Below are 13,442 nucleotides of genomic sequence, written 5' to 3' on the forward strand. Positions count from 1 at the left end.
ACAGTCGCTCACAGATCTGGGACTTTGCTTCCTCTGTCCCTTCTGCACAAATGCTCTACTCTTCCTCACCTGGCCAACTCATACTCACCTTTGCCAACACTCAGATCAACATCCAACACCCCTGGAGCCTTCCTTGACCTTCCCTCCTTACCACCCTCACTCTCACTCCCAGACTGGCATAAAGACCCCTATTCTGCATCCCCACACAGAGCTACATCACAGCTCTTAAGCTGTGCTGAAATCATCCATTTGGGTGAGTCTGTCCCTTCTGTTCCACTATAAATTCCTAGGATGTGTATCCCTTGTAAGCAGCCAACAGCTTGTTACATAGTACATTAATTGATTGGTAGAAACAAATGTAAGTGCTTCCAAAAACATCACAGACATCAAAATAGATGCTTTGGCCCCTTCATTCTCAGCACCTGGATTACTATAAAACTATTTCATGTATCTTCCAAATTTAAAAAACTCAGCTGTCTTAGCCCAGGATTCTTTGGTTGATATCAACTTTGTAAAGAATATAAAATGTTTTTAGGAGTTTTCAAAACCGATATCATATTATCTAATATGGTGATTTTTTATGATTTCTCTGAAAAATAGCAATGTATTATCTCTGTATCAATGTAAAACACTTTTGAACATCTCAAGACACATCTAAATTTCTGGGTATTTAATAGATTTTTTAATGCAGAGGAATAAATTAGACCATATATTTTATATTTTCATTTATCCTTCAATATGATACTGCCTTCTAAGTGGGAGGTACTTTTCTAGGCACTGGGTGCATCAAACAAAAAGTCCTGTCTTGATCCTGTCTTATATCCAGAAACATGAACATTCTATCAGGTAGTATCATATACCCAGATACTATTACTGAGATATATATACTCAGTTCTACTGAGACTCATAATACTTCCCAATGGATCACTCATAGCATCTGACCTATCAGGCTATGGCCCAGAAAGCTAGAGCTATGGAGAGCCACAAGCTGCTTCCTCACAAATGATGTAACACTATTTTGTGTCTTTTGGCCTGGGAAGATGAAAAAATTGGCTCTGAAGATAATTTCCTGGATCCTGTTTGCAGCAAATTATTAACATCTGATAGCAAAGCATAGTACACCTTTATATTTCCTTTGAGGAAACTTCTCAAAGCAGACAAATCTACCTGTCTAGTAACGTAATTATCATGAGGGTGAATTAATGAAATGTTTGCACATCTTGGAACACTCCTCAGTGCTGACGGAATGAATCGGGAACACCTCTAAGTACCGTATGTGCAGTACACACAATTTTGCATATTATACTGATTGTGTCAAGGAAAAATTAATGCTGGAGTGTCCCTGGAGACATCCCTCTGGGGCTTTCTCTTACATAAAATATATATAAAAGGTGCCGTGTTCCACTTTGTCTCATAAATATTTTCTGAGCACTTATGATGTCCATGATATAAAGTAACTCTACTGCTTTCCAGTGAGTACCCAAGGCCTGGTTTCTGATAGATGGGCAGAAGAGGCTGCTTGTGCAAAGCCAGGCACACAGCTAAACATCTCAGCCAATTTAGACACCTGTAACAGAGGCTGAATCACAGCAGTGCTACAATATCCTGAAATGCCTTCCAGTCCAGCAACAGAGTGAAATTCCAGTATGTAAACTGGAAGATGAAACAAGTTTGTCTTCCCCTTTAACACTTCATTCCAAAGAAATGAAATGTTTTTCCATTGAATTTGAGAAGATATTCACATGCTATAAATGTGTGTATGATTCGTGCAAAATTATCTGCTGTGTACAATGGAGTAACACTCAGTGTTGGTCTGAAGGGCTCACCTGATATACTATAATATCTAATAAGTAATGATCTAGACTCACATAATACAAGTGCACTCTCCTAAAATTCAGCTGTAGAGTAAATTGTTCTCAGTTCATGAGGGTGTTTCCTGGTTTCTGTTTATGGTAATGAACTTTATCCAAAATAGACACAGAAAATAGAACTTTATCCAAAATAGAAATATAAGGTATGCCTTGTCTAAAAGGACAGAGAATTACCAGTTCTGTGGTTGCTTCTGCTTTCTCTGCCTTGTCGACAACTCAGATATTTCATTTCCACATATATGAAAGAAACCACCATCATGTATACTGGATGTAGGACTATTGTCCATTCTCGCCTGCTTTAAAGTTACTAAAATCTGAACTGCCTGAAACAGAATGAAGAAAGAAGTCTTCACCAAACTCCCCTTTTTCCTCTCCATTTTCCTTTTTGCTACTCTTTTCCTGCACAAATCTATAGACTCCAGACAGTAACACATAGTCCAGAATTATCCTTCCCTATACATCCTCCTACTATTAAAAAAAAAAAAAAAAAAAAACCTTCCATCCTCTGGGAAGTTAGCTCAGTTTTTAAGAACAAAAGACTGGACTTTCCTGGTGGCTCAGTAGAGAAGAATCTGCCTGCCAATGCAGGACGCGTGGTTTCCATCCCTGGTCCGGGAGGATCCCACATGCCCAGGAGTAAATGAGCCCTTGCGTAACTACTGCTGAGCCTGTGCTCTGGAGGCTGCAGCTGCTGAGCCCACATGCCACAGCTACAGAGGCTCACAGGCTCTAGAGCCCATGCTGCACAACAGGGGAGGCCACCACAATGAGAAGCCCACTGCAGCTAGAGTGGCCCTCCACTTTCTGCAGCCAGAGAGAAGCCCACGAGGCAATAAGGACTCATGACAGCCAAAAATAAAATAAATATTTTTTAAAAGAAAATGCTGATAACTGAATCACTTTGCTCTACACCTGAAACTAACACAACATTGTTCATCAATGATGAAGTGAAGTGAAATTCGCTCAGTCATGTCTGATTCTTTGCGACCCCATGGAGCCTACCAAGCTCCTCTGTCCATGGAATTCTCCAGGCAATAATACTGGAGTGGGCCATTCCCTTCTTCAGGGCATCTTCCCAACACAGGGATTGAACCCAGGTCTCCCGCATTGCAAGCCAATTCTTTACCATCTGAGCCACCAATGGTACTTCAGTATAAAGTAAAATTTTTTTTAATATATCCTGATAAACTAATTCACATTGTAATATAAATAAATAACTTTGTTTCCTTTCGTGGGAATAATCACTTTTTCAAGAGAAAAAAAGATCTGAAGATAATTTAGCCCAAAGAACTGAATGTTTTGTAGTTGAATTTTGGAATCTGAAGTCATTAAGCAAAGAAGACTTTTGAGAGAAAAACCCTTCACTCTTCCTTTGTATAAGGTATTGGCCCATGTAAATCTGCAAAGATGTGAAGCTACGAAACTCCCAAACATCATTCCACTTTTTTTTAGGTAACGATTTAAACCTTCTCTTTTCCTAGAAGAAAAGGTTAAATTTGAAAAGTGAGTTAATTTGAGCTTAATAATGCCTTGTTAATAGAGAAATAGGATACCATACTTCTAAGTGCTCAGTACACAGCTGTTTAATAAACATGTTGACTGGATTGATTTATATGTTGACTTATCTTTTTAAAATTTTCATGGCATAATCTTCTCTTCCCTTCTAAACACAGGTGACATATATCTGTCAAATTAGATTAGGGTCTTCTATGAGGAAGAATTTTATCAAGAAGAATTTTACTTTTAGAACTCTTGATTCAGAATTTAAAACTTAAAGTTTGGGGGCTTTGAGGAGGGAAAAGAGTTAGGGGCTTGGTTTTTTTCACATACGTTTATAGGGATTTATTTTGAATTTCTATAACAAGGACAATAGTATGTACCAGATAGAAAGACTAATTATAAAAATGTTTAAGTACTGAGAAGGAGACTTTAACCTAGATTGTGTCAGGGAAAGACATCATTACCCTTCAAAATAAAAAATAATCATAGACCCAATATAGTAATACTTTTATATACTGATAAGATTAAGAGTAACTACTATTATTGAATGTTTTCACCCTCAGAATCTTTGATTCTCAACCCCTTCCTTTCCCAGCACACCTGAGAGGTAGGATATACTCCCACCAGTAACGTGTTCTCTGAAAACTAGTCTTCAAAATGGGGTTGCATGGCCCTTGAAAACACCTCCCTAGTGATTTTGATAGACCATTAAGGAGGAATTCCTGATTTGTTGGAGAACTATCACTCTAACTTACTTTACCCAATAATTCTAGTGCCACTTATACCACTCAGACTACCTAAAAAAGAGGAACTAGATTTTATAAGACTTCCCTGGTGGCTCAGACGGTAAGGCATCTGTCCGCAATGCGGGAGACCTGGGTTCAACCCCTGGGTCAGGAAGATCCCCTGGAGAAGGAAGTGGCAACCTACTCCAGTACTCTTGCCTGGAAAATCCCATGGATGGAGGAGCCTGGTAGGCTACAGTCCATGGGGTCACAAAGGGTCGGACATGACTGAGCGACTTCACATCTGTATAAAATACAAGAATATTCAGGTACCTTTCATTTATGATTTCTTAGAAAAGAGAAGTAGGCTGAACTTGGTTTAAATGCCTAGCTGACCTATATTTTATGAGACACAATACTGTAAAACAGCAGCCCTTCTGGAGAAAATTGTAGAGAAAGGCAATAGACTTAAGTTTGAACAGACTGCTGGTACCTACATAGGTACACCGAGAGATGAATCTTTAAATACAGGTGTGATGAGTAAAAGGGAAAGAGATGATGACAGAAGCCAAAGACTCCACAAGTAACCTTCTATGAAAATTACCGCAGAGAGAGAGTAGATGCAAACAGATAATCTGATAAGAGTAACCAGATTGCTGAAACACTTGGATTTTTTTTAAAAAGTCACACCTACTTTCTCATAAAGGGGTGCCACTGCAGAGAAGGGACTACGTGATCATGATTTGGGGAAAGTAGAATTTAAAGATAAACACAAACAGAAACAAAACTGAAATTTTAAACTCTGTATTTCAAGATTCTCAGATATATGTACCAGTGTGTTCATTTATCTAAAGATACTTGTTAAGGAAAAATATTTTAAGAAAAGATAAAAAGACAATATTTAGCAATCTGTCATCAATTTAAATTATATTAGACATGAAAAATAACTTAGTTATAGCTTCTTTCACCAAATACTTATTGGGCACCTACAATGTTCTGAACCCTCTTCCAGGTACTAAGAATTCAGTCCTGGACAAAAATAGCCTATGGTCTCATGGAGCTTACATTCTACTGGAAAAGACAGACAATAATAAAACAGCTATATAAATGTAAAGGGGAATTCCCTGGCTGTCCAGTGGTTAGGACTCCAAACTTCCATTGCTGGGGCCAGGGTTATATCCTGGTCAGGGAACTAAGGTCCCACAAGCCATGTTGCACAACCAAAAAAGAAAAAAAATTGAAAAATAAGCCAGACTGTGATAATGTGCTATGAAGAAAAACATAGCAAGGCAAAGGGAGAGAGCTAGAGATGCTATTTTAGCCAAAGAAGTCCTAGAAAACTTCTGTATTATCCTCCAAATCTATGTGACAGAAAAGCAGTTTGAGATCTGAGAGTTTTTGTCTCCTGTCTGTCTTGAACTCTGAGCAAGATTCTCCACTCCACAGGTCAACACTGACCTGTATTAAAACCTCTGGATTCCTAACTCCAGCTCCAACTTCTTCTCTGAGTTCTAAATCCATGATGCCAAAAGTAAAATCAACAAAACTAAAACCAACCTAGCTCCCCTCTTGGCTCCTTTAGCCCTCACCAAGACTCTCATCAGTTTTCTGGAAACATCTAGAGGACTTAATATTTCAACACTTTCTGCTCCTTCATTCCACTGTAAAAAAAAAAAAAAAGAAGAAGTACCAATAGTTCATTCTCCAAATATTCCCCACATATTTCAACTCTTTCTGCTCCTTCATTTCACTGTAAAAAAAAAAAAAAAGTACCAATAGTTCATTCTCCAAATATTCCCCACATATCCTATAGTCCTCGTTCTCACAAGTATCACATTGAAGAGCAGCTAGAAATTTGTCTGGGAAAGCCCTGCTCAACCACAATTGGACCCCATGACCTCCCACATCAAAACCAAATCCCTAGGCCTGGTTTTCATCCCTTTCAAAATCCAGCTGCATCAGATCTGTTATGGGCTGAATTATGTACTTCCCAAATTCTTATGCTGAAGCCCCCACCCCAGGACCTCAGAGTGTGATTATATTTGGAGATAAGGGCCTTTAAAGGAATAATTAAGTTAAAATGAAGCCATTAGGATGTGCCTTAATCCATTTGGCCGAAGTCCTTGTTAAAAGAGAAAGAGACACCAGGGACGTGTGTGCAGAGGAAAGGCCATACATGCACACATGAGAAGGCAGCCATCCCCCAGCCAAGGAGGTTTCAGGAGAAACCCGCTGGCACGTTGATCTTGGACTTCTAGCCTCCAGAACTGTGAGCAAATAAATTTCTGTTATTTAAGCTGCCCAGGATGTAGTATTGTTACGGCAGCCCGAGCAGACTAACGTGCACTATCTGTTCATATATCTATCTACTACTCAACATGCAGTCCTTACAAGTGATGCTGGAAAACAGCACACTAATTCATCCCAGACTTTTATCCAAGCTAGAAGTCTTGCCTGTGATATTCTTCACCCCTTGCTTAAAAGTACAAGCCAAACAAACCTGGGTTCATTTCCCAGCTTCATTTACCTAATAGCCACGAAGCTTTAATTAACTTCTCTATGACTCTGTTTTCTCATCCATAAAATGGGTACATCACTGAATTCAGTCAGCATGTAGCTTAAATGAGGTAGTATACCTGACATGCCTAGCACAACTCTTGGCACACGGCATACACTCGATTGTGATAGTTGTAGTTGATACCCATTTTTCAAAGCTCCAAGGCTCCATTGATTGGTTATCATTCAATCAATGACAGGCTGGTGGCCTGTTTGTACCACCAGCACAACTTGAAGAGAATATGGAGGAGGAGACTCATGGAGTCAAACTTGGAGCCCTATCCTAGAGGACAGGATGCCACCTGAGCACATCGGAGTGAACGTTCTCCTGCTGCTGCATCTGACCCCATATCTGCAATCTGATCAGGGCAGTCTCAGAGCCCTCCTCTTCCAGTAAAATTTCAAAAAGGGATTTCAAAATTAATCTACACTAAGATAGAAACAGTAACCTTTCTTAAAAAGGCTATCTTCATTTTAAGAAAGCTCTCCCACAAGATGAATGACATGAAACCCAGATAACTGACAAACATATAAGTGAGGAACGGGATGAAGACCGCATATTCTTTAGCAAATATTGCCATCACACATTCTACCTCCTTCTGCTACAAACATTTTCACTGCAATCTGGGGCCATCCCTAGATTTTGACATTAGGTACATCAGCATTTGCCATCCTTCAGATAGTTCTAGTTCCTCTGTCCTGCCACGAGAGATGCCAAGGGTAAATTCAGCAGCCTTGCCTAGGGCTCGTTTTCCATAACGCCAACACTTGTCTTCCACCCCTAATTAAACTCACCTCCTTTACCCTGAACAGAGGTATAAAATAGCAAGTTCTTACAGCCTTCAAAATAGTTTTTCACAGGTTAGAAAACAAATAATTACTTCATTTTTCTTTCCATTCTGGTTTATTTGTTCAACCAAAATTCATGGAGTGACTGCACACATAAGCTGCAGAGGTGAGAGAAGGAGATGGAAGAAAGGAAAGGAGAATGAAAACCCAAACTCCTGTAATTCCTGCCCTCAGTTGGGTTAGTCTCCATTCACATCTGTAGATTGCCTTTGTAGCTCTGATCCTTTTAAATCTCCCACAAGCCTTCCGAGGTTTCTCTTAAACATAGGATTCCACTCAAGTGGTCCACATTTGCAAAAAGATCTGATCCATATGTATTAAATCCCCAGCCATGCACTTGTTTGTAAGCACACACACTGTAATATGTGAACATGCAAGGGTAAGTGTGTTGGAAAGGTTGATGTAATAGTCATGACGCCAAATTATTCTGAAGATTATTTACTCTGAACTTCATATCCCTGTCATGTTCACTGCACTTGGCCAAACACTGCACAACATGAGTAAAAAAGCATCCTGGTACTGCTGCTATAGAAAATGGTCATATTAAACAGAACTAGCATATGATCCAGTAATTCCACTTCTGGGTATGCACCCAAAATAATTGAAAGCAGAGTCTAAAAACAGATTATTTATATGCCTATGTTCACTGCAGCATTATTCACAGTAACCAAAACGTGGAAGTAACCCAAGTGTCCATCAGGGAAGAAGTGACACACAAAATAGCCTATGTACATAAAATGGAACATCATTCAGCCTTAAAAGGCATTTCTGGCTGCAATTTGGATGAACCTTAAGGATATTAGGAAGTGAAATTAGCAAGTCACAAAAGGACAAATATTGTATGATCCCACTTATATTAAGTGTCTAAAGTTGTTAATTTCATAGAGACAGAAAGTAGAATAGAGGTTGCCAAGGGCTGGGGGAGGGACGGCAAATGGGCAGTCATTGTTCGATGCATATGAAGTTTCAGTTTGAGAAGATGAAAAATTTCTAAAGATGAATAGCAGAGATGATTGTATAACAATGTAAGTGTACTTAATGCCATTGAATTGTACACTTAAAAATGGTTAAGATTATAAACTTTGTTGTTGGTGATGGACAGGGAGGCCTGGCGTGCTGCAATTCATGGGGTCGCAAAGAGTCGGACACCACTGAGTGACTGAACTGAACTGAACTGATGTATATTTTACTCTATTTCTTAAAATATTAAAAACATTTAATGATATAATAAAAGAAAATGCTCTTAAATAAATAAATATGAAAAAAAGGAATCATCTCTTTTCTGGAAGCTGGTGCTTTAAAACTCCATGGAACAGATGCAGACACAAAGAGACAGCAGGGCAGGGGTAAAATCTTTGTTTACCTCAGTTGAATAAGTATGTGTAAGAGCATTAACAGCTCTGTGTCTCAACCTTTCTTTCATTATCACACCCACTATGGAACCTTGTAGATATTTTTGCCCTAATTGTCTCCTGATGAAAGTTTAAAACCACAAGTATACTCTCTATCTGTTTATGAACAATGGTCACAAACCATTTTGATACCTGAAATATTCCCCACAAAAATCTATTTTTCCCTCTTGTATATAACATCACCCTCTTTGAAGAGGCATAATTGCAGTGTTAGCCACTCTAAAAAATGGGTGTCATAACAAACAGCAAATTTGACTGAAATAGTCAGAGGGCTGGGAATGCAACATACGAGTGCTACTAAACGTCTAAGCAAAAAGGGAGAAATTCATTTTCAATGTCTCCAAATATCTATAAATTGTATAGATGATATAACATCTAATTGATTAACAGGATTTGGGGAAGTTTAATTCAGATATTTCGTATCATGCACAGAGAATGTAACATTACCATTGTTGTTTAACATAACCATGAAATAATTTATTTTTATACATGGTAAAATGACATATGTAGATTTTATAGAAAAACTCCATAATTTTTCTATTACCTGTAATTTAAGGAGTCTTATAATTTTGCAGCTCAGAGTGTGGAACCTGCAACCTCAGCATCATGTGGAAGTTCATTAAAATGCAGAATTAGGCGTATACATATAGAGAACAAACATATGGATACCAAGGGGGAAGGGGGGGTGGACTGGGAGATTGGGATTAACATATATACACTACTATGTATACAATAGATAACTAATGAGAACCTACTGTATAGCACAGGAAACTCTGCTCAGTTCTCTGTGATGACCTAAATGGGAAGGAAATACAAGGAAGAGGCGATATATATGTACATGTGACTGATTCACTTTTTTGTACAATAGAAACTAATACACATTGTAAAACAACTGTACTCCACACTTTTAAAAAATGCAGAATTACAAGCTCCACCCCAGACCTCCTGAAACAGAATCTATAGTTCAGTGAGACCACAAGGTAATTCTTACACACCATTAAAGTTTGAGAAACACTGCCCTAAAAGACAGGTATTGAAATTCTTCCTCCATTAATCACAGCATTTTATTTTTTAACCATCCAAGTAGATTTATTTATTACTCCACTCATCCTATACTTATAGCTTCCCAGGTAGCACTAGTGGTAAAGAACCTGCCTGCCAATGCAGGAGACATAAGAGATGCAGGTTTGATCCCTGGTTCGGGAAGATCCCTTGGAGGAGGGCATGGCAACCCACAACAGTATTCTTGCCTGGGGAATCTCATGGACAGTGGAGCCTGGTGGGCTACAGTCCAAAGGGTTGCAAAGAATAGGACACAACTGAAGCAACTCTGCATGCAACCAAACATCCTATACTATGGGCCCTATAGGAAAGGCAAACTAGAGAAGAATCATGCAAAAAAATTAAAAAAGAAAAAAACAGATACAAAGCATGGAATTTTCCGTCCTGGGGGCTACCCCCACATACAAAGAAGTCAGTTCAGGTAGTAACTCACTCTGTGATAGCAGGGATGGTAGAGAGCAGGTGAATGGATTTGCCAGGTACCTGCAGCTTCTGTCTTCAGAAGCAGCAGCAGCAGAGGGCCCTTCACCAGAGGTATGACTAGGAATGCTCCTGCAAGCCTTAGCTTTCCAGCAGGGCAGGGAACATCCTGAGAGGAGCAACGTGAACAAGCAGCTAGATTCCACTTCCTTTACAGTTCCAGCTGCTGTGTCCAAAAACAGCTCAATAAGTAAGACGCTGGCTCTTTCCAAACTGTAGTCCAACCACTTCCATCAGTTCCACCCTATTGCTTTGCTCTTTGAGGTCTGAAAGATTTTCCTGTGGTCTTCTTAAAACATAAAGGGTCATGGCGGTTATCAACTCCCATAACTAATGAGCAGTTAGATCTGAACAGGGAGTGGACAGCAGCCAGGTATGAATGAAGGAAAAGGAAGGACCCTTGGAAGTCAGGACTCTGAAAAGAGGTTGATGTCTTTCCATTGCTCCTCCGCTAATATCCCAGTGGCCTGGTGCCTTGGCTGTGGGACAAGGCCCCTAAGATTTAGCTCAAGCTCTGCCATTTAGGATCTGGGTGACCCTGAACCCATGGGCCATCCCTCTGAGCCTCACTTTCCTCATTTATAAAATAAGGGTACTGATGCTACCTCAGATGCCATTATGACAGCTGAATCAGACCTTGTTGGTCATCTCCCTAAATGAGTGTTTAATAAATGTTAATTCCCTATCCATGAACCGCCCCCAAGAAGCAGTAAAATACTTTCATTCACTTAGGAAGGAAAGTGTTTTACCTCACAGTCCGTCCCAAATTAAAGGAACAGGAAATGCTTTAATCAGAAACCACGTATGCTAGCTCTAATGACGGGCTTCACCAAAACTGTATGGAGCATGGTACTCTCTGAATCTGTGAGATTACATAACCCCGAAACTGCCAGTCATCAGAGAGCTGAATTCCCCTCTTAGATATATGCATGCGCCCTCCTCTCGTGGAAAATAGTGGAAATTCAAATTGGTTAAAAAGATGCTGAACCACCAAAAAAAAAAAAAATCTTAGTTCACAAGAAATCACAGTAAAACGCCTAAAAAGTTCATAATAACTTTGAGGCAAATTCAAAAATCCAAGAATCACAGAAACTTTAGAAAACATCCCACTGCCCACTTTGACTACATCAGTCAAGACCCAGGTAGCATCTGGAATGAGGAATATCCACCTTTCTCACCATCAGGAGTTCAGCATCAGGCCAAGAAAGCCAAAAGGTGAAGCCAGCTTCCTGATCTTCCTGTTAACCTGGGGAGAAAATCAAGAGGCCACCAGATCAGTGTCAGCTTAGAGCCAAAGGGAAATGGCTTTCTCAGGAGCAGTTCACCCTGGATCCCAGAATCATTTGAAAATCTTCCCTCTCGGCAGGGCTCTCCGTAGGTCTTTAACATCTGAGAAGACTTTTTTTTTTGTTTCTGGACTCCTTTCAGGACAAAACAGAATGATAGAGGTTTGCCTCAATGAGGAAAGGTCGGAAGTTGGACCAGTAACTTGTGCCGAGCTCGGTCATCACCTCCCTGCCAGGACAGATTAGTGCTGATCGCTGACCATGATGTTTTGCTGTGTGCCCACTTCTTTTTTTCCCCCTTTTTCCGCTGTGTGTGCACCTTAAGGGATCTCAGTTCCTCCACCAGGAATCGAACTGAGGCTCCCCCCCAAACCCCTGGCATTAAAAGCCTGGAATCCTAACCATTAGGCCAGCAGGGAACCCCTGTGGGCCCACTTCTTGTGCTAACTCTTTCCAGACTGTCTCTTCTACAGCATCTGTACCCTAACCAACTGTGTCTTTAGCCAAAGCAAAATGATATTATAATGGGGTGGGGGGAGTGGACCAGACACTGTGCTCTGAAGCCAAATAAAAAGACTTTAGGGTTATCTGAACGTTTAGATGATCTGTGTGGCTGATCTCTATCAAGGATTGTTGAGGGTGGTAAATAAGCCTCGGAAATTTTTCTCTCCTTTTACTGTCTAAACAACTTACTGACAAGAGAGGCAAAAACAAAAACAAACAAAAACAAAAACCCAAAACAAAAATTTATCCAGCCTGATCAATAATGTATTTTTTTAGATGCCAGATTTAAAGTAAGGGAATATATATTACCAAGTGCTTAAAACTTATGTAATAAATGTCATCCTCTGAGACACCCCCACCCCATGATGGCCAGCCAGTTCACTAATCCTCATGGAGAGACTCTCAATCCATCCTACCTAAAAATTCATTTTTTTCATACAAAATCCCAGAGTGTAATAGATCTGAAGGAACCGCCAAGTTATCAAATTTCAAGGTTTCCTTCATTCATAAAATGGGTAATGCATGTCTTTCATTTTACAAAGGTAACTTAAGAATTACATACTATACAACATTTTGACCTATTCAGAAAAATTTTTCCATAAAGATATAGCTCTGTGCCTACCCTTGGTGAGAAATACACCACTAAACCCACACTCAAACCTCCTGGGAGACTGCTACCCAGAGTATCATAGTATCATAGCTGTTACTTCACTGGCTGTTTGTACGTTAGTTTTATGATACTTTCATCACCCATTCTATCCACCTCCTCCATCACCATCTTAGTCTTTCCTGGCTTCAGGAAGAACAGACACAATTCATAGTCATCACCAAACTAAAAAGACATCCCAGATTGTCCTTCCCCAAAATACCTGCCCCCTAATATTTTGCCCCCAAACAAGTATCAGAAAGTGACTCCAAAGTAAAGAATCTGGATATGAAAAAAGAAAAAAAAAATCATCATTTAAGAGACTTTTTCATACTAAATATCAAATAATAAAAATATACCTTTGTGTTTGAAGAGTCAAGTCATACAAATACGTAAAGGCAAATCAACTGTTTCCAGCTGTAATCAGCGATAATAACCCAAGTACGTGAGGGCATGAGAAAGACGATCAGTTTCCTTTTGAGGTTACATGATAAGCAGCAGCAGCAGCAGTTAAACAGCCTTTTTCTCTAAGAACTCGGTGTCTGACCTCT

This window comes from Oryx dammah, unplaced genomic scaffold, assembly GCF_014754425.2.
Source record: "Oryx dammah isolate SB20612 unplaced genomic scaffold, SCBI_Odam_1.1 HiC_scaffold_2, whole genome shotgun sequence".
In the NCBI taxonomy this organism is placed as follows: Eukaryota; Metazoa; Chordata; class Mammalia; order Artiodactyla; family Bovidae; genus Oryx; species Oryx dammah.